General features: G+C 39.3%; 1 protein-coding gene across 7 annotated transcripts in view; it reads right to left on the bottom strand.

Moving 5' to 3' along the window:
* Nucleotides 1-25,910, bottom strand: part of NCOA3 (nuclear receptor coactivator 3) — a 129,444-nt gene that overhangs the window by 61,039 nt on the left and 42,495 nt on the right. For 5 of the 7 annotated variants that reach the window (XM_069548752.1, XM_069548748.1, XM_069548754.1 and 2 more), the window contains exon 2: nucleotides 2,810-2,894. The exons of the other annotated variants lie outside the window; for them this stretch is intronic. The gene's annotated coding sequence lies outside the window, so the exon portion shown is untranslated. The remainder of the gene's footprint in view (nucleotides 1-2,809; nucleotides 2,895-25,910) is intronic. 7 annotated transcript variants of the gene reach the window in all.

The following is a 25,910-nucleotide window of genomic DNA, read 5'->3' as shown; positions in this document are numbered from 1 at the left end:
GAAGAAAAAAAAAAAAAACCTGCTTGTCATTACAAAAAGAAAATACAGGAAAACACTCTATAAAACACTGAAGGTGGCTTCCTCTGAGAAATGGGGGAAATGAGGGTGGAAAAGATACAGAAGGGAATGTGTATCTTTTGTGTAATTTTGACCTTTGAAAACATATTCATATTCTACATAATCAACATAAAACCAGAATCAGAATGAGGAGGAGCATTTTAAAACAAACTGAAACTCAAGCACACAAATAAATAAACCTCATTTCGTTTCAAACAAATATCACAACTACATCATGCAGAAAGTAAGGGTGGGAAACAAAAATGGGGAGAGAAGGGAAGGTAGGATGAGGGAGGACTAATTCAAGTATTTTAAAAATATAGCATTTTACACCTGAAAATCAACCACTAGCGAAACACTGTAAATCAGCTACTAACCTCCAATAAAAATTTTAAAATGAAAAAATTTTAAATACAAATATGTAAGTCAAAAAAATGAATATAGGATTTCCTCTCAGTCCTGGGCAAAACTATATACAAATTCCCCACTCACTTTGTTTACTGTAATTAAATGGGCAAAGCAAATCTGAAATGATTTTAGATATATTATAGGACAGACCAAATGAGTAAACATACTATGCTGGGAACCAAGGCTCTTGTGGTATAAAAATGGACATAAAAATATAAAGTGAGAGGTGCAAAAAAAAAAACCCTGCAGATGTGGAGTGAAACTGGACATACTGACATAAACACATGATTTATGAACTACGTAGAGGCATGTTGCTATGTGTGTACATGAAAAAGTATGTTTACGTATGTACATGTATAAACATGCATTTATTTCCTAGCTGTGTCCACTGAAGGGGTCAAGAAGAGAAGACAATCTAGGAGCACTAAGGACACCTACCAAGTATCTTGGTCTGTAATACTATTTCCCACAAGGACACAGGAGCATGATGAAAGAGCTCCACTGGGAACGGAGTGAGAAAATGACCATTTTGGAAGCATGACAGTAAACAATTAGATCAGACACGAATCATCAATGAACGCTAAATCTAGGGCAAACTGTGATGAGAATCATGGTACTGGCATTGCCTCCCCCATCACCACTTAAAGAAGGGGGAGAAACTCTAACAGCAGAGAAATCAGGCAACACATTGACCAAATGATCACAATTAACATCCCAATGAGGGACAGAAGACATCCTGTGCCTCCAGAAGCTGTACATCTTTCTCGGGGTATCACATCACCTATGCAGTATCCCGGCCAAGAACGAATGGCCTCATTCTAATCCTGTTTGAAACAGAAAATGAAGAACATTCTAATAAGGGAGAGGAAGGGTTGCAGTCTTCAGAAATGTCAATGTTGTATCAGACAAAGAAGAGGCTCGGGAAATATTCCAGGAAAAAGGAGGCCAAAGAAAAATAATAACTACATGTAGTACCTGAGCTTAGACTCGTTTCCGTTACAAGAAGCAAGGGAAACTGCTGGGAAAGACTTTATTAGGTCAACTGACAAAACTGGAAGATGGACAACAGGTCTATATTAATATCCATTTATGAAGCTGATAACCGTACAATGGTTATATGAGAGAATGACCCTATTTGTAGGAAATAAAGCAGAAGTATTAGAGGAAAGCAGCACATTCTACGTAACATAACCCTCAAATAATTCAAAAAAGAAAGAGGAAAGAGTAAGAGCCCACATAAATGCAAATAATAAAACCAGAGAGTGAATCTGAATAAGGATATCTAAATAATTCTTTATACTCTGTTTTGTTAACTTTTGTAAACTGGAAATTTCCATATAAACTGGAAACTTTCCATATAAAGTTTTATTTTTTAAGATAAATACTATGAAGATAGTTCTCTACTATGTTCAGAATATAACGGGTGTATACCATAATTAACTGAAGGATTTTATTGGGAAATAGCAAGAGTTGATACTGGAGGCCTAGATAAAGTATCAGATAAAGGACTGTCTCAAATGTAAGCGAGAGGAGTTTGTATTTTTTTTCTGTAAGCCAGGGAACAGTCGTACAAGCTCTTAACAGAAAAGAGGCTTGATTAAAGGGATATACAGAAGAAAAACCTCTAGCAAATTCCCAAGTGGGTTCAAACAGTGCAGATAAGCAGCAGCGCAGGGACATTTCAGACACAAGCATGAAATTACGGGGTCTTGGCCTAGGAAGCCAAGATTGGTAACAGAAAGTTCACTGAACAGAGGAGACATGAAAATAGAAAACCAGATAAGGCTTGTTTACTAAAAATATCAGAGCGGGCAGGATTCAAAGATGACTCAGATTGCAAGCCCAGCCAACCAAGAGAATAAAATGTTACCAACAAAAAGAAATTTAACCACCTAAACAAGGCGTAAGTGCTTTCACGGCTATCAGATAGTTTTCTCATTCTCATTTTTCCTATCCTGACTCAATAACAAAAGTTAGGAGAGGAGTCAGTTGAAATGTTACACACCAGCACTAGCAATCTGAGGAAATTAGCCTCTGTAAGGTGAAACAGTCAAAATGGGTGGAGCTGATTCCGATGTTAAATATTCACACATAAGAAGAGGGTTGATGGCAGCAACTCATGTTAAACTGTAACATACTCCTTCCCTCCAGATTTATATTTGTAAATAGAATATACATACATACTAACTTATTCCAAGACCCTTCATTCAACTAAAAGTATCATTAAAGAGGACAACATAACATAAAACAAGCTTAAAATGGAATCATAAAATCACAAAGTGCACAGCATCTTCAGACGGTGAAGTCAGAAAATTACAAAGGATCCAAAGTAAAGCTGGATTACCTGGCTAACCAGTCAAATGCTGTCCAGGTAGTTTATGTTTGTTTTTATTGGTCTCTGACTCCACTGTTCAGCAAGTATTTTGATCCTGAGGACAAAAACAAATTAAAAAAGGGTGTTGATTTTTATTGCGCTTTCTTAATATAAATATTCTTATTAGTCACACACAAGTTAACATTTCCCAACTTTCCCGTCCCTGGACATAAGAAACAAAACTAACAAAAAGTTATCAAGTATGACGCCTCTTCCTAGGAATTTGAACTTGATGCCTTATTTTGCCATATATTACTACTCTGTTTAAAAAAAAAAAATTAGGCAGGGCATACACAATACAATCCGTCACAGTTTGTAAACATGGATAACGCAAAGTAGTGATGAAGGAGATCAGCTCCAAGTTCTGAAGAGTGATGAAACCCGATGGGTAATCTGAACTTGGTATGTTCCCAAGTCCAAAGGGAATGTTCAACAAATTAACAATTCAAAACAATATAAATATCCTGTAAGAAGCTAATTAAATCCTCAAGTCCAAAAAAGATAAATACCCACCATATAGATAGATAAAGCAACCAAGAAAAAGGGAGAAAAAAAGAAAGAAAGAAAGAAAGAAAAGTACTGGATATTTTCTTCCCCTCTGGGAAAGGGTACATCATTTCATTCACAAAAAAAAAAAAAAAATTATTTTAAACAGGAGACAGGTAAATGAAGGACAGTTCTTCAAAATAAACTTCAATAAATATGTGAGCACATAGAACTGCAGACTTCTGCACTTGAGGAAATGTGGAGCAGGCTCTAGCGCAACAAAAAAGTGAGCCAATAAAAACATTCACTCTCACCTTTCGATTTTCCAAATGTGACGAAGCACACTCTGACTACCACTAATTCTAGAGCTATCTGTGGATACAACCACCATAGCTAAGCCCTTAAGTTAATAGCATTCATGCTGGAACTGGCAGGTTTGCTGAGAAAGGATGGAAGGAAAAATGATATACTCACAAGTTCCAAGTAACAAACACATCACAGTCATAGCCAATCCACACAGTAGATAGGAGACAACCAACCACAATCTAGGTGCATGATGTGAAGGGTCTGTTGCACTTTTGAAGCTCAAATTAAAGGTGAGAAATGGGGGGATGAGGGTTGAGGGCAGAAGGATATCACATCATTACGCTGTTGACGAAGGGAGAAGAGGAAAATCTAGGTAATATGTAAGTGGCATGCAATTAAAGTTATAGAAGGAACTGCTGTATCTAGTATCGTGTCTACTAATAAAATCACAGTAGTCTCCAGCTTATCACTGAGACAATGCCAAAAGTAAGCTAGTTCTTGGACTGCATCTTCCAATCCACAATAGTACATATAGGTTCTTAGCATAATGGCTAAAGAGCAGAAAGAGCGACCCCATAGACTGTAGCCTACAGGCTCCTCAGTCCATGGGATTTTCCAGGCATGAATACTGGAGTGGGTTGCCATTGCCTTCTCCAGCAGATCTTCCCGACCCAGGCATTGAACCCGGGTCTCCTGCATTGTAAGCAGACGCTTTAGACCTCCGATTAAGCTCTCTCCCAGGACTCAAGCTCGGCCAAAACTAATGAAACTCAGGCCCTGATGTCTCATTGCAAAAATTCATTGAGAGACAAAGCGATAAGAGGTGGATTTGTTAAGATCCAGAGAGAAGCCGATGGCACCCTACTCCAGTACTCCTGCCTGGAAAATCCCATGGACAGAGGAGCCTCGTAGGCTGCAGTCCATGGGGTCGGGAAGAGTCGGACACGACTGAGCAACTTCACTTTTCACTTTCATGCATTGGAGAAGGAAATGGCAACCCACTCCAGTCTTCTTGCTTGGGGAATCCCAGGGACAGGGGAGCCTGGTCTATGGGGTCACACAGAGTTGGACACGACTGAAGTGACTTAGTTACTGTCTGAGCTACCAGGATCATTGACCTTCTTAGCATAATGGCTAAAGAGCAGAAGCTTCAGAGCCCACCAGATCTAGAATCAACCAACTCCTAGCTCTTTCACTTACTGGTCTGGTAACCCTGGGTCAATGTAAGACATCTTTGAGCCTTAGATTTCTCATCTTAAAACAGGTATCACAACTCATAAGGTTCTTGTGACAATTAAGTGAAAATGCTTAAATTACTTACTAGTACCTAGTATATACAAGCTCAATAAATAAAAACAATTATTAGCCAAACAAGACTATCCAACACATAGTATAACAAGAGTTTCTAACCACACAGAAATAAAAAACAGGAGAAAGCACAAACAACTTTGGTTTTTAAATGAGTTGAGCTTCCCTGGTAACTCAGCTGGTAAAGAATCCTACTGCAATGCAGAAGACCCCAGTTCAATTCCTGGGTTGGGAAGATTTGCTGGAGAAGGGACAGGCTACCTACTCCAGTATTCCTGGGCTTCCATGATGGCTCAGCTGGGAAAGAATCCACCTGCAATGTAGGAGACCTAGGTTCGATCCCTGGGTTGGGAAAATCCCCTGGAGAAGGGAAAAGGCTACCTACTCCAGTACTCTGACCTGGAGAATTCCAAGGACTGAATGTATAGTCCCTTCAGTCACAAAGAGTCAGACATGACTGAGCGACTTTAATTCATTAATTCACTCAATTCAGTGTTTTATAACTTGAATTTTTATATTCAATTTAACTAGAGGACAGTGGAGGGGGAAAAGATAGGCAAAAGTCTTGTAAAAAAAGTTCAAGGTTTTCTGGCCCTAGTTTTAAATCAAATTTCATCTCAGAAATGGTTCTTTTGTACTTCCCTGGCAGTCTAGTGACTAAGAATCCACCTGCTAATGGAAGGAACACGGGTTCAATCTCTGGTCTGGGAAGATTCCACATGCCTCAGAGCAACTCGGCCAGTACACAGCTACTGAGCCCAAGCTCTAGAGCCTGCGAGCCTCAGACACAAGAGAGGCCGCAGGATTCAGAAGCTCGCACATCTCAGCCAAGCAGAGCCCCGCTGACCACAGCTAGCGAAAGCCTGCACACAGCAACGCATGCCAGTGCTGCCAAAAATAAACAAATAAACGTAATTTTTAAAAAGAAATGGTTCTTTTGTTGTTGCTCCTTTTGAGAAGTAAGAGGGAGTTCATGGGGTGACATTAGTACCTAGAGAACAAGATGGGTGGGTAGGAAAAGGCATTTGAGTCAGAATGTACCTCATGACTGATCCAAGAAACAAGCACTGCTGCCTAATGTGAAAAGCTGGTGAGAGAGCCTACTTCACACTCAAGCAATGCTGTACTGCCGATGAGAACTACCCAAAGGAGTACTGACACAGCCAATCTGTACCCCATAACCCCCAGAACACAAAGAGATACCATCTAAAAAGTTCTCCTCTCCCAAGAAGTGTGCAGCTGGATTAGAGAGGCCCCCAAATAATCAGAGCAACGACTGGCTTCCCTACCAGCAAACTGCAAGGAGTCTAAAAAGTACTAGTCTAGTCTAAAAAGTACAATCTACCAAGATCCTGTCGAGTATGGAACCGCTGGGACACTGCAGTTGACTAGTCTAGAACCAAGATTCTGCAATGGCAACAGAGCAGATTTCCAAGGACTGTATTTTTTTGTTTGTTTGTTTAGTCGCTAAGTTGTGTCTGACTCTTTTTATGAGCGCATGGTCTGTGGCCGACCAGGTTCCTCTGTCTACGGGATTTCCCAGGCACTAATACTGGAATGGATTGTCACTTTCTTCTAGGGATCTTCCTGACCTAGGGGTTGAACCCATATATCCTGCATTGGCAGGTGGATTCTTTACCACTGAGCCACCAGGGAAGCCCCAATTTGTCTACTAGAATTAACATAAAGGTGACTGATGAGATCCACATTATCAAAACCTGCATCACTAGAAAGCTACTGGGGGCTTAGGGAGATCAAACTGAGCTTTGTTAATAAGAGCTAGTCTGAGAAGATGTGCCTCGAGGCCAGAACAAAGAATCAAACTGGGGGAGGGGAGCTGAGAGGAAAATCCAAACTACATAATGCTGATGCTGGGAAACACCAACTGCACAAAGAGAGGCCACTGAATATTATGAATGTGTTTTTCTTCTGCTATTGAGTACGGAAGGGGGCAAGGACTCTACTATTAATCATATTAAGCTCATTATTCTCTCCACGCTGCGGCAGGCAGGGCTCCCAAGGACACCCTCCTCAGTTTCCTAAAATCATAGATGGAGATGGGGAACCACCATCTTTGGGAAAAGCCAGCTGTTGCCCACTCATCTTAAAAGCACTAAACAATCAGTTTGTGCACCAATTAAACATCCCGTTTTACTTAAAGATTATGTAATACTAGCACAAAGAACATTTTTTTTTTGCAGTTGAGATTATTTATCAAACAATAAATATATCCTTTGTCAAAACTGTAACACCAGATTTTACTTACAACAATCAACTACAACCAATCTAATGAAAGGGGAAAGAAAGGATGTAAGTTTAATACCAATAGGAAAGTTTTAAATTATATAAAAAGATGTTACTGTTTTTAAAGTTATATAAACTTCACAGAAAAAAAGAATTTTTTCTTTAAAATTTATCAGTCCATTATTTCGTGTTCAAGTAAATAAGGAAAAATGTATTTGGTACCCAAGAAAATACTGGCAATACACTGATGACACTATCAAAAATACCCATCTTTCTGACAAGAGTAGTAGGAATTATTTCAAATTGTAACACATTCAGGCTTAGTAAAGTAAGGACAGGGTTAAAAAAAAAAAAACACTTGACATGTATTACCACCCAGCCTATGATGTACATTAGAAAAGACCAAATTGATTTATAATAACTTATTCTGAATAGTCATTTAATAAGTTTTAATAAATGTTTAGTTCTACGTAGAATCAATCTGAAAATTTAAAAGAGGCAGTTAAAAAAGAAGCTTTAGTTTCAGAAAACCTAGGTTTTGGAAGTTCAGATTCATAACCTTGGGGAAGGCATTTAATTCACTTAAATGTCTGCTCTACACCTATCAGATGCCAGGTGCTGCACAGGCCCTCAAAAGTGTAAGCAAAATTAGGACAGGAATAGCAGGTACAAACAGCCACTATAGTTTCTGAAATGAAAACTATGTTCCCTCAGTAAGTATCTGCTGAGCATCAACCCGCTACACTCTGCCAGACACACCAGGGATATAAGGAGTAACCAAAGACAAGGACAGAGTCTGACATCAGTGTCAAAGGAGAGGGAAGAGGACAGTCCTGCCGTGTTCACCGGTTTCTGTGGTGACTGTAAAGCACTATTTACATGTGAATGGAAGACAAATCCAGAACCATTTACCTCATCCAAGAAAAAAAGAGGGGGGGGGGGATTAGTAACAAACTTTGAATGTACAGATAATTTCTGCAATTATTCTCCATAGTCAGAAATGAAATGCCAATTGAGTTTCTTTATAACAAAAGACAAAGGCAAAGAAGAAAAAAAGAAAACTTTTGTAAAACATTAGGCATTTACGTAAAAATCATAAGAGACATAGGAAACATTAATGGGATATATAAAGGTTGCTGAATATGAAAGCTATTTTTAACTCAACACATTCGGGAATCGTGCCATATATTTTGCTTACACTACGATACTATCCACTGATGAACAACAGTAAATACGACCATTCTGCATTTTTAAAATTACCTTGAGATTAAGGAGAAAACTGAAAAATCCAGTTGGCAGACCAGTTTATTAACAAGTTCCCTATCTCTGGCTGAGCTGTAGCTAGTAATGACATGGTTGCTAAAACAGGCATGAAGCCAGCCGCTTGCTGGTGCTTGTTCTGCTTCCCTCTCCCCCCTCTCCTGGAAAAACCGCATGCAGTACTGCACGATCATACAAAATAAATACAGGAAAGGGGGTGGGAGGGGTTGGGTGGAGAGGTGAGCTGAAGCTCTGGGCTCCACCATGGAAGGCGTTCCACAAGAATTGCTACAGGGTCAAAAGTTTACAGTGGTTTCAATTTCACCTTTTAGCAGCCAATCAGGAAACAGGGACTGAACGCTGACCCTCAGGCTGCAAATGAACATTAACTCATTGGCTACCAGGATTGTATGTATTCCTTTTCTCGTAAGGCGTTCCTTTCTCCTTCTTAGGGGGGAATGGGGGGCATGGGAAGGTGGCAGCAGAGGAGGAGGCAAAGAACATTTTAAGTTCAAGGTGACAATTTTATTGAAGATCATGTATTTTAAACAGGTATTTGAGTGGAGAAAAATGATCAAGTCATTTTCCTTGAAATTCTCCTGTGCTGCTGCTACTGCTGCTAAGTTGCTTCAATCCTGTCCGACTCTGTGCGACCCCACAGATGGCAGCACACCAGGCTCCCCCATCCCTGGGATTCTCCAGGCAAGAACACTGGAGTGGGTTGCCACTTCCTTCTCCAATGCATGAAAAGTGAAAAGTGAAAGTGAAGTCGCTCAGTCATGTCCGACTCTTCGCGACCCCATGGACTGCAGCCTACCAGGCTCCTCCGTCCATGGGATTTTCCAGACAAGAGTACTGGAGTGGGGTGCCATTGCCTTCTCCGAAATTCTCCTGCAGTATCTAACAAACCAATTATTAATGTTGGTATCAAGACAAAGAGTGAACTTAGGCAGGTTACAGATAGATTTATCTCCATGAGGCTGCAATTCTAAGAACAAGTTACAATACAATCACAGATAATGCTGATTATGTTTCCAGTAAATAATAACTCAGATGTTGAAGCCATTATTTATCTAACCCCAATTTTTAATTTGCATAAGTTCTCTATCTCCTCTCCTAATCATTAATAAACACACAACATGCCTGTACTTTTCATACTGTACATCTACCAAAATGCAGGTACAGCTCCTAAGGTTTAAGCTTTTTTCTGTATTTCTCTTCTAAAACAGTTCAGTACACACAAATGACTCCTATACAAATAAACTCAAAAGTGAACCCCTTGGCAATAGATGCGACTGAGCTCCAAGTTTTGGGTTTTTTTATGTAAATTTCTCCCAAATGTAGAAAACATTAGCAAACTAATCCATGAAATACTCTTTTCTACATATAACACTGAGCAAGGTTAAAATAAAGATCTGTAAGACACAAACCTCAACTATCCTACATTTAAAACCTAGATTTCTTTGACTATATTAACTACTCTATCATAATGATCAGCTAAATACTAAAGAAGCAACTGTGTGAATTTGTAGTTAGGATATTCTCATAAATACAATAGGTGGTTGAAATTTTAGCAGTCCTGCTGACTCAATCTTCTGTTATATGTAGAAGTCCCTGTAGTTACTGCCACTACATAAGAAAATGATTCCAAGCAGGATATTAGTTTTCTTATCCAAACCAACACAGTAAGATCACAGTCATTTCTGAACACCCAAAGATAAACTATATACAAAAGTATCTCTCATAATACATGTTTCCTAAAGGGCCCCCAAATAAATTCATAGTATATAAATTTTCCACAATAATTTAATGTAGCTATATATTAAATTTATAGCTTATTTTTTAAATATTTTGATATAAATATTAAAGATAATATTAAATTGTATTTAATGTAGCTAAATAGTAAATAAGTTTGATGCTAACATACAGGACTTTCTTTTTATTCAGCATTAAAACAAGTTATTTTCTAGTAACAGCTCCCAAACCTTCATGATTTAGGTTTATGCACATTTGGCCATGAATCGTCTTTACTTTTAAAATCTAGGTTTTTTTAAAAAACAAACATGTCTTACAGAGCTTTTTTAATGTATTATATTGGAGGAGTCTTCTGTGTATCTTCTTTTTACAAGATGGCCTCATTCTGAAAGAAAATGGATGCGATAAAATTTTACATCAAGTCAGCATGTTAGCAAGAAGCTTTTTGTGTGTTCTGAATTTGATTAATACAAGCCAAGGTCACTTCCTGAAAGATGCCTACCATTGCAGCTGCAGGCAAACTAGGCTCCAGTGTAAAGCTGGGGGAAGGGAATGGGTGATGGCATTTATTAACACTGAGAAGGGCTTCCACCTCCACCAGCAGCAATTACAGGGGGGGAAACAAGGAAAGCCCAGAATTCTTGGCATGTAAAGATTAAAATATCTGCACTCCTTAATATTTAAAAACAGAAATTTAATCAATATATAATACTATACTCATGTCAAAATTACAAAGATATCCTCAGTGCATATACTACACAAACCAAAAACGCCTGCAGAGGCACATACAGCCCTGGAAGAAAACAGAATCAAGAGATTCAAATTCCTCTTATCTAAAACCAACGGTGGCCTAAACATCATAAAAACAGAAACCCCAAATACAAAAGCCTGTATCGCAAAATGTTTACAAAAGTTTTGTACTGAAATCCAGTTCAATTTTCTTATCAACATGAACACAAATATTATGTCCATGCTCAAAAACATCAATATATACATCATTAGCAACCAGAACAAAACCTCTCCCTGAAGAATAACATCAAAATTTAATTGAGCTGTTACTATGAACAGCTGGGAAACTATACAAAATACATCACCTGTCCTGAGTTCCATATACATTTCAACTGGATAAAATATAGGCAGAGTCAAGGAAAACTACACACCGCTTATTATTTTCTCTATACGTAACTGGAAAAATTACACTGACTTTGTGTGTCTAATTTTTCTTACCCACCAAATGGAAGACATGCCTGAACCAAGATACTCCAGGGAGATATCACCAGCAACATGCTTTTAATGGTTGTATAATAAACGTAAAACCTGGTCCTTTTTTTAATTGTCAACATGTTCAAAGCCATTATATTTCTATTTTCTACATAAATGAGAATATAATTTTCCCTCCCTTATGCTCCCCATCCTTTCATTCTAACTTCAACAACAAAAATAAAATATTACTTGCACAAGTTCAAACAAATCGATGCTGTTTTAAGTCTTTTATCTTTCAATGACTGGCAAGAAAAACTATTAGTTAATTGGCACAGAGTATTCTGTATATGTAAAGGGCTTTTTAAAATCATCTTAGAAAAAGGAAGGCAACCAAGCAAAAAAATATTTTGAGTAGTCCTGAATCCAGATAATCTAGTAGCTGGGCCTGGCAAAGGAAAGCATTCAGAAGAATTCAATGAGACCTAATCACACGCCTTTGCGACAGAACAAACCCTAAAAATGAACATACAGTAAATTAGCTATTTATATATCTTCTCCCCAGGACAGGGGAATACATTTTTCCTCAATTTCTCCTATCCTCTATATTATTTCTTTCCATCACATAAGTTACTCCAAAAATAACTCAGAACAAAGCACAGAGTTAAACAGTAGGTAGCGAGCTTCTTGTCACAAACCAATCCGGGCACGGAAAGTGCAGTTTTCCTGGCATCTCCAACCAAATCATTCTTCTCCCCTGGTTTTATCCGAGTACCCGAAGCACTCTGCATTTGGAAAATAAGACTGACTAAATGAGGTACAGCAGTCAGTGGTCTGGTTCTCCTCCCATACTAATGCAGCTTCTACGTCAAAAATGGAACCTAAAAAGAAACGCTGACCATCAAAACAAACAAGAGAGCAGCATGCACATCTCCTTGCTCTGTCAAAGGGGCTCACAGACATTAAGTCTGAGAATCACTCTAAGATTCACAGAACAAGTGTTTTCTGTTTTTGTTTTTTTAATTCAAATGTTTTCTATGGCTTCAAACTGGATGGACTGGCTCTCTGGTAATTGAAAATTTTGTTTAAAAAATACATATACCATACAGAATGATATTATTAACCAGTAAAAATGTAGCTGGGCTGCCAATAGGAGACGGTTCGATCCCGGGGGTCAGAAAGATCCCCTGAAGACGGAAATGGCAACCCACTCCAGTATTCTTGCCTGGGATGGGCAAAGGAGCCTGACAGGCTACACTTCATGGGGTCACAGAGTCGGATACGACTCAGCGACTGAACCACATCAAATAATATAGCTATGCCATATGCTTATTCTCTGAAAAGCACAGTAGACTATAAGCCTCAACCGTACCTTTCAAGTGAAAAAGGTAGTATGTTGTCACTACATTCACTTCACAATGTTTGCTGAAATTATATTCTACAAGACTGCTATTCCAGGCTCTGTGGACACAAAGGTAAACAAGACAGGAGGCCCTCACAGAAGCCCTTAAATCCAAAGCGCCTCATTCCTTGGCACAGGAAGCTGCTTGGAGGAGTTCAAAAAGACTGAAGCACTTGCCTATGAGATAAAATAAACCCTAAAGATGGACAAAGGATAAAAATCACAGAGTTAACATTTTACTGGATATTAACAATACACAAGATATTTCCAAAAGGCATTTCCAGAAAGTGATTAAGTGCCATAAAGGAAATAAACAGGGTGATACGATACAGAAGAGGAGAGACGTAGGAAGAGAGAAGTAATTTCAGGTCAGGAAAGGGCTCTGAAGATGCAACATTTAATCTGAGAGCTGAAAGGAACCAACCAAGCAGAGAGAGCTCCAGGCAGATAGCAGACAGAACTGTATATAATAGTCTTAATAGATAATGAAATTTATTGGGGGGGGGACCCACAGTGCACAGCAAGCAGGACCTTAGTTCCCTAACCAGTGATTAACCCAGGCCCTTAGCAGAGAATGCTCAGAATCCTAACCACTGGACCATCATGGAATTCCCATGAAATTAACAATTATTAACGATAATGAAATTGATTAAGTCCAATAGACTTAATCTTCCCACTTCTAGTCTAGAACCCACGCTATAGGCCAATGGGAACTTGAAAATTGTGTGCTAGTAACCTATTTCAATTTAAAATTTAGGTTTAATAAAAATTCATGAGAGAACGGTACTTAAAGCCAGGACACAACGTAACTTTCTAGAAAGTATTATTAGCAATAGACAGGACAAAGAAGTATTACTAAAAACAATGCTTATTCAATAGATTTAGATGGAAAAAAACAGATTTAAATCCCAGCTCTCCTAATAACAACATTACCGCCACCACCCATTACTTCCTCTATAAATTAAGGATAACACCTCGCGGCCTACCTATCTCCAGGGGCAGTTATGAATGTCTGAGATCCTTACTGCCACCATCATTGTCAGGAAAAGCCATGTCTCTTAGTGGAAAAAACATACAGTCCATCCACTGATTAAGGGAGACTCCCATGGCCTCACACTTGAATTCATTTGTTATTTAGATCCAGCTTCTTAGAATACTGCATGTATCTGGCTTCCCAACTTCACAGCAAATTAGAGACTATTAGAAGCAATAAAGTATTTATTAACAGAAAGTACAGCTAACTGGCAATCAAAAGATAGTGAAGGAAAATAAGAAAAAAATATTTTTTTATTTAAGAAAGGCAAACAAAACCTCTTAGGAGTGGCCTAGACTCATTCAACCTAATGAGAAACATTCCTGTTCAATTCAAGAGGTACAAAAGGTGTCACACATAGCCAAAAAAAAAAAAATTAATAATGTTCCTAACATCCTGAACCATTTAAGAAAAGATTAAATACACTTACCACACTGCTTGAAAGTGAGAAGTCTGAATACACATAAGGATTTCAATATCTGAGGGTTAATTTTTTTTTTTTTAAACAAGCTTTGTGCCTTAACAGTTGTTGCTGGGGAGGGGCAAGGTTGTTATGTGGTGGCAGCAATAGAATAGAACAGTCACACACGTAGTTGTAGAAGTCCCAGTAGGAGATTATAGATAGAGAGGGAAGCCCAGGGAACTTTGGCAGACCACTCTTAAGTTAAAGATGGCTCAAGAAACATTGTGGAATGAAGCAGGCTTGCTTAACTATAAAGCAGGAAATACAGTCCCAGGTCATTTAATCAAAGAAAACTGTTACCACCCCTCTGCTGATTTGAATAAGCACTATGTCAGTCCTAGTTTGACCTCAGAAGGTCACTCTTCTGCCCAGTATGAAGGAGGAGCTCTTGATGTAAGCCTAACATCTACTCAAAGAATGAGAACAAAGGTGGTTTTTTCCCCTCCCTCTTTCCTTTGATTATAAACATGTAGCCCTCAGGGCAGAACCCCTCACCTGTCAGCTTGCATCTCTCACAAGCATCCTATATTAATGAACACCTCTAGACCATCACTTTGCCTCTTGCCAAATTCCTTCTGCACTGAGACACAAAGAACCTGAGCCTCATCCAGACACCAGATGAATGATTCTAATCTAAAAATCACGGGTTCAAGTCCTAATCAGAGGTACACGGTTTCAGTGGGATCTTAGTTCCTGACTCGCACTTCAGCATTGGAAGTATGGAGTCCTAACCACTGGATCGCCAAGGAATTCATGATACTATTTTTTTTTTAATGAAAGGAGAAAACAAATATACTAAAATGTTAACATTTGAAGAATGTGAGTGAAGGGCACCCAGGGAAGTCTTAATCATCCAACTTCTAGGTTAAGTCCCAAATTAAGAGGAAATAAAAAATAAAATGTAAATAAGACTGGGAGAAAATATCTGCAGTGTATAAACAGACAAGGAATAAAAACCCACAATATACAGGAGCTCTCACAAATCAGTAAGAAAAGACAGCATAAGAGGGAAAATGGGCAAAAAATCAAAATAGGCAGTTCACTGTTGTACAAATGGTCAACAAAACATAGTGAAACAAGCACAATTCTTCCAAGGATTAGGGAACTGTAAAATAAAAACAATAACAGAAAATAACTTTTACCAGTTGGCAAAAATCAGCCGTTTTAAGCAAGTATCCTTTAGGTTCAGTAGGCCCATAACAAGAAACACAGCACAAGTGTATCAAGATATATAAGATCTGTATACAAGGATATTTAATATAACACTGTATAAAAGAGCAAAAAAAAGGAGAGATAAATAAGATGAATAGGGAACTCTAATTTGATGCAAGCTCTTTGAGGAGAGATTCTAGAATGTTTTGTCCCCAGTAACTGACACATGACAGGTACTGTATTTGTAGAATTAATGAATTAATGGCTACAGAAAGGACACTCAAAAATGGTAATTATATAGCCACCAAAACAAACACAGATCTGTGAAAATAATAACCTAAAAAGATGTCCATGAAACAACTTTAAAAAATTGCAGGCAACATATGATTGCTTTCAAGTATGAGAACATGTCTACCTAGATCTTTTTATTTAATACTTGGGGTAAGTTAGATATCAAGCCACCTTTCAACTTTACCAATTTAAACAAAAAACTGAAGACAACTCACAGACAGAGAAAATATTTGCAAAACATTTATCAGATAAAGGACCTGTATTCAAAAATATACAAAGCACTCTTAAAATAACAGTAAGAAACAACTAATATATGAAAACAACACAATTTTAAAATGGCAAAAGATCTAAATACCTCACCAAAGAGTCCAGGTCTCCCACACTGCAGGCAGATTCTTTACTGTCTGAGACACCAGGGAAGCCCCAAGGAAGATATACAGATGGCAAATAAGCATATGAAAAGATGCAAAATGTCATATCTTTGAGGTATTACAAATTACAACAACAAGATATCACCACACGTCTACTAAAATGACGAAAATCTAAAAAACTGACAGTAACAAATGCTGATGCGAATATGGAGCAAAAGGAACTCTCATTGCTAGGGGAATGCAAAATGGTGCAGCCACCTAAGAAAACAGTTGGCACTTTCTTACAAAGCTAAACAATGTCTTACGATATGATCCAACAATCACACTCCTAGGTATTTAAAAACCCAACAGACTCAAAAATATGTTCATACAAAACCCTACACAAAATATTTATAGCTGCTTCATTTATAACTGCCCAAAACTGAAAGGAATCGAGATGTTATTCAATAGGTGAATGGAGAGACTGCAGTGTATGATGGAATATTATTCAGCAATAAAAAGAAATGAACAGTCAAGCCAAAAAAGACACGTAGGAACCATAAAAAACATGTAGGTAAGTAAAAGAAGCCAGTCTGAAAGGCTATATACTATATGATTCCAACTATATGACATTCTGCAAAAGCCAAAACTATAGCAACCACAGGCTGAAGAGAAGGTGAGGAAGATGAATAGGTGAAGCGCAGGTAGCTTTCAGAGGAGAAGCTATTCTGATGATACAGTAATAGTGGATGCATGACATTACGCCTTTCTCAGAACCTACAAAGAGAACTATAAACAAAGTAAATCTTATTATATAAACTATGGACTTTGGTTAATATAATATTGGTATATTAATTATAACAAATGTACCATGTACCACACGGAAAGATGAACTCCCCAGGTCGGAAGGAGCCCAATCTGCTACTGGAGATCAGAGGAAAAATAACTCGAGAGAGAATGAAGAGATGGAGCTAAAGCAACACAAACCCAGCTGTGGATGTGACTGGTGATGGAAATAAAGTCCAATGCTGTAAAGACCAATATTGCATAGGAACCTGAAATGTTAGGTCCATGAATCAAGGCAAATTGGAAGTGGTCAAACAGGAGATGGCAAGAGTGAACATGGACATTTTAGGAAGCAGTGAACTAAAATGGACTGGAATGAATGAATTTAACTCAGATGATCATTATATCTACTACGGTTGGCAAGAATCCCATAAAAGAAATGGAGTAGCCATCATAGTCAACAAGAGTCCAAAATGCAGTTCAGCGCAGTACTTGGATGCAATCTCAAAAATGAAAGACTGATCTCTCTTCGTTTCCAAAGCAAACCATTCAATATCACAGTAATCCAAATCTATGCCTTGACCAGTAATGCCGAAGAAGCTGAAGTTGAATGGCTCTATGAAGACCTTTCATTACAGGGGACTGCAATGCAAAGGTAGGAAGTCAAGAAATACCTAGAGCAACAGGCAAATTTGGTCTTGGAGTACAGAATGAAGCAGGGCAAAGGCTAATAGAGTTTTGCAAGAGAACACACTGGTCATACCAAACACCCTCTTCCAACAACACAAGGGAAGATTCTACATGTGTACATCACCAGATGGTCAATGCTGTAATCAGACTGATTATATTCTTTGCAGCCAAAGATGGAGAAGTTCTATACACTCAGCAAAAATAAGACCAGGAGCTGACTGTCGCTCAGACCATGAACTCCTTATTGCCAAATTCAGACTTAAACTGAAGAAAGTAGAGAAAACCACTAGACCATATAGGTATGACCTAAGTCAAATCCCTTACGATTATACAGTGGAAGTGAAAAACAGATTCAAGGGATTAGAACTGATAGACAGAGTGTCTGAAGAACTATGGATGAAGGTTCATGACACTGTACAGGAGGCAGGGATCAAGATCAACCCCAAGGAAAAGAAAGGCAAAAAGGCCAAATGGTTGTCTGAGGAGGCCTTACAAATTGCTATGAACAGAAGAGAAGCAAAAGGCAAAGGAAAAAAGGAAAGATATACCCATTTGAATGTAGAGTTCCAAAGAATAGCAAGGAGAGAAAAGAAAGCCTTCCTCAGTAATCAATGCAAAGAAATAGAGAGAAACAAAAGAATGGGAAAGACTAGAGATCTCTTCAAGAAAATTAGAGATACCAACGGGACATTTCTTACAAAGATGGGAACAATAAAGGACAGAAATGGTATGGACCTAACAGAAGCAGAAGATATTAAGAAGAGGTGGCAAGAATACATGGAAGAACTATATATACAAAAACGATCTTCATGACCCAGATAATCACAATGCTGTGATCACTCACCTAGACCCAGACATCCTGGAATGCTTAGGAAGCATCACTACAAATAAAGCTAGTGGAGGTGATGGAATTCCAGCTAAGCTATTTCAAATCCTAAAAGACGATGCTGTGAAAGTGCTGCACTCAATACGTCAGCAAATTTGGAAAACTCAGCAGTGGCCACAGGACTGGAAAAGGTCAGTTTTCATTCCAATCCCAAAGAATGCTCAAACTACTGCACAATTGCACTCATCTCACATGCTAGTAAAGTAATGCTTAAAATTCTCCAAGCCAGGCTTCAACAGTATGTGAACCAAGAACTTCAAGATGTTCAAGCTGGCTTTAAAAAAGGCAGAGGAACCAGAGATCAAATGGCCAACATCTGCCGGATCATAGAAAAAGCAAGAGAGTTTCAGAAAAATCATCTACTTCTGCTTTACTGACTATGCCAAAGCCTTTGACTGTGTGGATCACAATAAACTGTAGAAAATTCTGAAAGAGATGGGAATACTAGACCACCTGACCTGTCTCTTGAGAAACCTGTGTGCAGGTCAGGAAACAACAGTTAGAACTGGACAACACATTGGTTCCAAATAGGAAAAGGAGTATGTCAAGGCTGTATATTGTCACCCTGCTTATTTAACTTCTATGCAGAGCACATCATGAGAAACGCTGGGCTGGATGAAGCACAAGCTGGAATCAAGATTGCCGGGAGAAATATCAATAACCTCAGGTATGCAAATGACACCACCCTTATGACAGAAAGTGAAGAACTAAAGAGCCTCTTGATGAAGGTGAAAGAGGAGAGTGAAAAAGTTGGCTTAAAACTCAACATTCAAAAAATGAAGATCATGGCATCTGGTCCCATCACTTCATGGCAAATAGAAGGGGAAACAGTGGAAACAGTGACAGACTTTATTTTGGGGGGCTCCCAAATCACTGCAGATGGTGACTGAAGCCATGAGATTAAAAGACACTTGCTCCTTGGAAAGAAAGTTATGACCAACCTAGACAGCATATTAAAAAGCAGAGATATTACTTTGCAGACAAATGTCCATCTAGTCAAAGCTATGGTTTTTCCAGTAGTCATGTACAGATATGAGAGTTGGACTGTGAAGAAAGCTGAGCGCTGAAGATTTGATGCTTTTGGCTGTGGTGTTGGAGAAGACTCTTGAGAGTCCCTTGAACTGCAAGGAGAACCAACCAGTCCATCCTAAAGGAAATCAGTCCTGAATATTCACTGGAAGGATTGAAACGCCAATACTTTGGCCACCTGGTGTGAAGAACTGACTCACTTGAAAAGGCCCTGATGCTGGGAAAGACTGAAGGCAGAAGAAGGGGACGACAGAGATGAGATGATTGGGTGGCATCACCAAGTCAACGGACATGAGTTTGAGTCAACTCTGGGAGTTGGTGATGGACAGGGAAGCCTGGCATGCTGCAGTCCATGAGGTCACAAAGAGTTGGACGTGACTGAACTGAACTGAACCATGTACCACACTAATGCAAAATGCTAACGGGAAACAAGCTGAAGCTCCAATCCTTTGGCCACCTGACGCAAAGAGCCGACTCACTGAAAAGGCCCAGAAGCTGGGAAAGATTGAAGGCAGGAGGTAAAGGGGACAACAAAGATGAGATGGCTGGATGGCATCACTGACTCGATGGACATGGGTTTGGGTGAACTCCGGGAGTTGGTGATGGACAGGGAGGGCTGGCGTGCTGCAGTAGATGGGGTCACAGAGTCGGACATGACTGAGCAACCGAACTGAATCTCATCCTCTGTTGTCCCCTTCTCCTCCTGCCCCCAATCCCTCCCAGCATCAGGGTCTTTTCAAATGAGTCAGCTCTTCCCATCAGGTAGCCAAAGTATTGGAGTTTCAGTTTTAGTATCAGTCCTTCCAACGAACACCCAGGACTGATCTCCTTTAGGATGGACTGGTTGGATCTCCTTGCAGTCCAAGGGACTCAAGAGTCTTCTCCAACACCACAGTTCAAAAGCATCAATTTTTCGGCGCTCAGCTTTCTTTACAGTCCAACTCTCACACCCATTACACGACTACTGGAAAAACCATAGCCGTGACTAGATGGATCTTTGTTGACAAAGTAACGTCTCTGCTTTTTAATATGCTATCTAGGTTGGTCATAACTGTCATTTAATTTCATAGCTGCAGTCACCATCTGCAGTGATTTTGGAGCCCAAAAAAATTAAAGTCAGCCACTGTTTCCACTGTTTCCCCATCTATTTGCCATGAAGTGACAGGACCAGATGCCATGATCTTAGTTTTCTGAATGTTGAGCTTTAAATCAACTTTTTCACTCTCCTCTTTCACTTCCATCAAGGGGCTCTTTAGTTCTTCTTCACATAAGGGTGGTGTCATCTGCATATCTGAGGTTACTGGTATTTCTCCCAGAAATCTTGATTCCAGCTTGTGCTTCATCCAGCCCAGCGTTTCTCATGATGTACTCTGCATATAAGTTAAATAAGCAGGGTGACAATGTACAGCCTTGACGTACTCCTTTTCCTACACACTGTTAATGATTCACACAAAAACTTCAGAGCTACTTTATCAAGAAGAAATTTAAGTTACTAAATACAAAATGCACAATCATGAAGCTAAAATGAAACAAAGAAGGGAATTCTCTAGCAGTCTGGTGGTTAGGACTCAGCGCTTTCACTGCTGCGGCCTGGATTCTATCCCTGGTTGGGAACTAAGTGCTCACAATCCATACAGTGTGACCAAAAGAAAGAAATCAGGAAAAAAAATGTTTTAGACCATTTTCACAGGTGGCTCCTTACCCACGCTGATAATCACAGATTCTGAGCAGATTCACACAGAAGGAAAGCAAGAAAAAAGGAGAGCAATACTGACCTTGACAATTCCTAATCATTATTAGGAAGTACTTATCAAAGTCTGTAAGTACTAATGAGCACTTAAGGTTTTGCTGTTTATTACACAAATATCTTTTCAGACATATATAAATAGGAAACCCCACTTTATCACAAGCCTTAGGGAATATAAAACTGTGCACATAGGCAGTGCTTTCAAGCACCATAGTGGGAAAGTATGTTCAGGCTTTCAAAAGAAAGACATTAATTATTAATTAGAACTTAAAATTTCTATTACCAAAAGACTTGTAGAGTACCACCAGAAAATTCAGCAATAACACTTGTATTTTTACAATACTGTAAATTAATTAAAATAATATACATCAACTTATGAGAGAAGTATCTCATTTTACAGATGACTCAAGAAGCTATGATTTCTCCATCCTGTTGAAGCACACCCACAAGTATGCTAAGATTCTGTCTGTCACAAGTAGGAATTCCTAACACAGTAAAAACATTCTAAGCAGATTTAAGGCAATCAGCTTAAGCCAATCTGCTAATATTTAGCTGCATTTGTTCAGTTGCTAAGTTGTATCTGACTCTGTGTGATCCTATGGACTGCAGCATGACAGGCTCTCTGTCCTCCACTACCTCCCAGAGTGTGGTCAAATTCATGGCATTCAAACGCCAGTACTGACATTTTCAATAGAAAAATGGCCATAGGAGCTTCCCTGGAATCCAGTGGTTAAGACTCCTCACTTCCAATGCAGGGAGGGGGTGAAGGTTCGATCCCTGGTCAGGGAACTAAGATCCCGCAAATCTTGCTGCATGGCCAAAAATAAAAATAAAAGGTTTGATTCATAGTGTTTGCCAAGTCCTGTGGTATAAATCAGCTCAGTTCAGTTGCTCAGTCATGTTCGACTCTTTGCGACCCCATGGACTGCAGCACATCAGGCTTCCCTATTCATAACCAACTCCCAGAGCTTGCTCAAACTCATGTCCTTCAAGTTGGTGATGCCATCCAACCATCTCTTCCTCTGTCCTACTCTCCTCCTGGCTTCAGTCTTTCCCAACATCAGGGTCTTTTCTCATGAGTCAGTTCTTCACACCAGGTAGCCAAAGTACTGGACCTTCAACTTCAGCATCAGTCTTTCTAAAGAATGTTCAGAACTGATTTTCTTCAGGATTGACTGGTTTGATCTCCTTGCTGTCCAAAGGACTTTCAAGAGTTTCCTCCAACACCCAGTTCAAAAGCATGAATTCTTCAGGGTTCAGCTTTCTTTATAGTCCAACTCTCACATCCATACATGACTACTGGAAAAACCATAGGTCTGATTAGATGGACCTTTGTCAGCAAAGTAACGTCTCTGCTTTTTAATATGCTATCTAGGTTTGTCACAGCTTTTCTTCCAAGGAGCAAGCATCTTTTAATTTCATGGATGCAGTCACCATCTGCAGTGATTTTGGAGCCTGAGAAAATAAAACCTGTCACTGTTTCCCCTGTTTCCCCATCCATTTGCCATGAAGTGATGGGACTGGATGCCATGATCTTCACTTTATGAATGTTGAGGTTTAAGCCAGCTTTTTCACTTTTATCAAAAGGCTCTTTAGTTCCTCTTTGTTTCTGCCATAAGAGTGGTGTCATCTGCATATCTGAGGTTATTGACATTTCTCCCAGCAATCTTAATTCCAGTTGTGCTTCATCCAGCCCGGCATTTCACATGATGTACTCTGCATAGAAGTTAAAAAAGCAGAGTGACAATATACAGCTTTGATGTACTCCTTTCCCAATATGAAACCAGTCCATTGTTCCATGTCCAGTTCTAACTGTTGCTTCTTGGCCTGCACACAGATTTCTCAGGAGGCAGGTAAGGTGGAGGGTATTCCCATCTCTTTTCCACAGAATTTTCCAGTTTGTTGTGATCCACAAAATCAAAGGCTTTGGCGTAGTCAACGAAGCAGAAGTATATGTTTTTCTGGAACTCTCTTGCTTTTTCGATGATCCAGCGGATGTTGGCAATTTGATCTCTGGTTCCTCTACCTTTTCTAAATCCAGCTTGAACATCTAGAAGTTCTCTGTTCACATACTGTTGAAGCCTCACTTGGAGAATTGTGAGCATTACTTTGCTAGCGTGTGAGATGAGTGCAATTGTGCGGTAGTTTGAGCATTCTTTGGCATTGCCTTTCTTTGAGATTGGAATGAAAACTGGCCTATTCCAGTCCTGTGGCCACTGCTGAGTCTTCCAAATTTGCTGGCATATTGAGTGCAGCACTTTCACAGCATCATCTTTTAGGATTTGAAATAGCTCAGCTGGAATTCCATCAACTTCACTAGCTTTGCTCATAGTGATGTTTCCTAAGGCCCACTTGACTTCACATTCCAGGATGTCTGGCTCTAGGTAAGTGATCACACCATCGTGGTTACCTGGGTCATGAAGATATCTTTTTTGTATAGTTCTTGTCTGAAGGTGGGACCTGGCAATCTGTAATTTAAGCATTCAAGTGATTCTAATACACTCTGAAGTTTGAGAATCACTGCTACAGAGCAAACCCAACTGTTTAAAACAGCATGCCCTAGGGCATAAGAGTCAGCACACAGGAGTTAATAAATGCCTAAAAAGAAGGAACACACTGAGTTAATCCTCCCTTCCTACTGTCTAGAACAGTGCTTCTCAAACTTTAAGAAGCAGAATCACCTGTGGGAAGAGGCTCTGACAATTCCTGGGTGTCACACCCAGATATTACAGCTCAGCAGGCCTGGGATAGACAGGCCTTCTAAGATCACCCAGATGATACAAATACTGCAGAAAAGCAGAGTTCACTTTTGAGAAGCAGAAAACTAGAGCAAATCTCTTTTAGATCTCGTGAAGCCCAATGTGAAGAACACCTTCCATCCTTCTTTTCTCATCCTGCCTACTTGCCCTCTACAATTCTTAATCTGCTCCACAACTATTTTTGAAAGTCACAACTACTTTTTGTCAAATGAAATGGAATTCATTTCTCAAAATACACCAATAAGGTTAAGTTAAAGTTGAAATTTATTATCTTTCAAATAAAATAATACCCAAGTGGCTCAGTGGTAAAGAATCCTCCTGCCAGTGCAGGAGACGAGGGTTCCATCCCTGGATCAGGAAGATCCATGGAGAAGGAAATGTCAACCCACTCCAGTATTCATGCCTAGAAAACTCCCATGGACAGAAGAGCCTGGCTGGCTACAGTCCATGGGGTCACAAAAAGTCAGATACGACTGAGTGACTAAAACAACAAAATACCAAATAAAGCCTTCAAAAGGGCTTGTGTGAAATTAGTATCATTCAATTAAATATGGTATGTTGCCTCAACAAAGTATCCTATGAGGTAACCACAAAAAGACACCTGAATTAAGAAGATCTCAAAATTCTATCATGAGGTCTAAGGTCTCACCTTAGAAAGAAATATGAGGAAATAATCTGACACGTTGTCTTTTAACAGCTTTTTATACAGATTTATGTGAAAATTCCACTACTACATCTCGTAATGGCAATACTCAGATGGCCAAAAACACACTAAACTGAGAAAAGGAGTATGTCAGACTTATAAACTCTGATCACCAAAATTACCCATCTTATTTATTACTCAATAAATGGTTACTAAATGCCTACTGTGAGCAAACCAGAAACTCCAAGACTAAAGATGCTCTTATAAGTTCATGTCCTATTCACCTCCTTCATTCCACAGTATCATTATAGTTTTTAGAATGTGTGAAATCTATCCATTTCCTTCTAACCTCATTACTACTACCCTTTAGCAGTTCAAGTAGCACGTTTCCCCTGGATTACTCTAAAAGTCTACCTTTATTCTAATGATTTCTCCTTGTATTATAGGATCTAGTCACACTAAATAACTTACCGTTTCCCAGAGAATAACCCAACTACTCCAAGTCTTTTTGGCCAAGCTGCTCAGCTGGAGTGCTGTTCTACTGACCCATCAGTTCAGTAGCTCAGTCGCATCGGACTGCGACCCCACGGACTACAGCCCACCAAGCCTACTTATCCCTCACCAACTCCCTGAGTTGACTCAAACTCCTGTCCTTCGAGTCAGTGATGCCCTCCAATCATCTCAGCTCTGTCATCCACTTCTCCTCCTGCCTCCAATCTTCCCCAGCATCAGGGTCTTTTCCAATGAGTCAGATCTTCTCATCAGGTGGTCAAAGTATTGGAGTTTCAGCTTCAACATCAGTCCTTCCAGTGAATATTCAGGACTGATTTCCTTTAGGATGGACTGGTTGGATCTCCTTGCAGTCCTAGGGACTCTCAAGAGTCTTCTCCAACACCACAGTTCAAAAGTATCAATTCTTCAGCCCTCAGCTTTCTTTACAGTCCAACTCTCACATCCTTACGTGACTACTGGAAAAACCCACAGCTTTGACTAGACAGATCTTTGTCTGCAAAGTAATGTCTCTGCTTTTTAATATGTTGTCTAGGTTGGTTATAGCTTTTCTTCCAAGGAGCAAGTGTTTTTTAATTTCATGACTACAGTCACCGTGTGCAGTGATTTTGGAGCCCAAAAAATAAAGTCTCTCACTGTTTCCACTGTTTCCCCATCTATTTGCCATGAAGTGATGAGACCAGATGCCATGATCTTAGTTTTTTGAATGCTGAGTTTTAAGCCAACTTTTTCACTCTCCTCTTTCACTTTCATCAAGAGGCTCTTTAGTTC

The sequence above is a fragment of the Ovis canadensis genome, chromosome 13 (assembly GCF_042477335.2).
Source record: "Ovis canadensis isolate MfBH-ARS-UI-01 breed Bighorn chromosome 13, ARS-UI_OviCan_v2, whole genome shotgun sequence".
NCBI classification, from domain to species: Eukaryota; Metazoa; Chordata; class Mammalia; order Artiodactyla; family Bovidae; genus Ovis; species Ovis canadensis.
Note: the sequence above shows the minus strand (reverse complement) of the source record. Positions and strands in the feature narration are given on the sequence as shown.